Raw genomic sequence first — 2,041 nt, forward strand, 5'->3', positions numbered from 1 at the left:
CCTGATCCAAATCCGATTTTTTTGTTTCTTGATCTTGATTGATCTTAGCAATGGTCGAACATGAAAAACCCTTATTCTTTTATTTTTCTTTTAAGTTTCGGAAAAAACAAACATTTTGAAATCGTATATTTATTTTTATGTTTTATTATAACATTATTATTTACCATTTTACTTTAATATCCTTTATAATTTAGTAACTAAAACATGTATATCAAGGATACAATCGTCCATCACTAACTCCAATGGTATTAGTGTAACATAAGTACTTCATGAAATAAAGACAACATCAATTGGGCCCTTTTACAATTAACCACCAAGTTTTCATTTTATGTGATTAAGTCCTTTTATTTAATCAAGCACTCAAACAAAAAAATTAAAGACCAAAAATTACACACTATAAAATCACACATAATAAACACAGAAAATAATTTTATAATATTTTTCTGACTTAGATTCGTGGTTCCGAAACCACCCTTCCGAATAGGGTCTAAATTGGGCTGTTACACTACATTTTCAAATTGATTCGGTGGCTGTGCTGCAAAACTATTACACCCATTCGATACCTAATATGCGAGTGAAGTATGAGTATCTACTTCATGTATTCCATCAAATCATCTTCCTGACGCTGCTTGATTGGTTGGCCATTGATAGTTGTTGCTGGCAATCCTCTCAATGATTTCATAAGCCTCCTTATGAGACTTAGAAAGGAGAGCACTGTTAGCAGAAGCGTCCACTACCATCCTCGTGTGAGCATTGAGACCATTATAAAATGTCCCAAGTTGGATGAAATGTGGGATTCTGTGATGAGGGCATTTTCGTAATAATTCTTTGTACCTTTCCCATGCCTTATACAAGGACTCATCATCCATTTGTTGGAAGGCAGTGATCTCGCTCCTCAACTTAGCATTCTTGCTAGGTGGGAAATACTTCATAAGGAATCTTTTTGCTAAGTCTTGGCATGTGGAAATTGAGTTTGGTGGCAATGAGTTCAACCAAGCTCGAGCTTTGTCCCTTAGTGAACATGGGAACAGCTTCAATCGTAATGCATCTTCGGGTACTCTTACTAACTTGAAAGAATCGCTCACCTCCAAAAATTGTCTTAAGTGTAGGTCAGGATCTTTGGCAGGCATTCAACTGAATTGGCCCACTGTCTGAAGCATCTGGAACATGACTGGCTTCAGCTCGAACTGTTGTGCCTCAATTTCGAGTCTCCTAATACCCGTATTAAGATCATTAAACACTGGCACGGCATATTGTCTTAAAGCTCTATCCCTATCATCATCAATAAGAATAGGATTTTGAGCAGGGTTTGCTTCGTGCCCTTGGATCAGATTTTTGAAGTTCATCTCTTCGGTTCTTCTCTAATTTGCTTGTCTTCTTCACTGTCGAAAAGTTCATTCAATCTCAGGGTCTACAGGGAGTAGGTCAATAATTCAGTCAATACTCATAAACACTTGAAATAATCATAGAAAAATTAATTAAGCTAGAATTTAAACAAAAAATTAAACCAAAATGCAAAACTAACAAATTTAAAAATAATAGCTTTATAACACAGTCCCCGGCAATGGCGACAAAAACTTACAACGATGGAAATGTGCAAGTGTACACAATCGCAACAAGTAATAAAGTACAAGTAAATGTTGAGTTATCGTACTCACAGGGGCTGTGAAAAGAATTATTTATGAATGCTATTTAAAACACTTTGGTGAAAAACAATATTTTGTTTTTGTAACACCCCTTACCCGAGACCATCATCGGAGTCGAGCACGAGGCATTACCAGGCTTATCTTACTTGCTCGGGGCATAAAAAATTGTACTTCGCTCACTTTCATCCAATAAATCTCTAAAAAGGGGCCTCGAGGCTCTAAAACATGTAATTGGAATGGTTCAGGACCAAACCGGGAACATTAAAAATTTTCCGATTACTTACACAAATCAAAACAATTTGTTTCTCTATTCATAATAAAACTATCCATCTGCATAATAGTCACTAAATTAATTAAAAATTGAGTTACGAAACTCAAAATTTAAATCCGTAAAT

General features: G+C 35.4%; 1 non-coding gene across 1 annotated transcript; it reads left to right on the top strand.

Moving 5' to 3' along the window:
* Positions 1 to 795: 795 nt before the first annotated feature.
* LOC121231539 (small nucleolar RNA R71) lies at positions 796 to 902 on the top strand. The gene has a single exon (XR_005929597.1). It is a non-coding gene; the product is annotated as a small nucleolar RNA R71 (small nucleolar RNA).
* The last annotated feature ends 1,139 nt before the right edge of the window (positions 903 to 2,041 follow it).

Source organism: Gossypium hirsutum, chromosome A06 (assembly GCF_007990345.1).
Source record: "Gossypium hirsutum isolate 1008001.06 chromosome A06, Gossypium_hirsutum_v2.1, whole genome shotgun sequence".
Taxonomy (NCBI): Eukaryota; Viridiplantae; Streptophyta; class Magnoliopsida; order Malvales; family Malvaceae; genus Gossypium; species Gossypium hirsutum.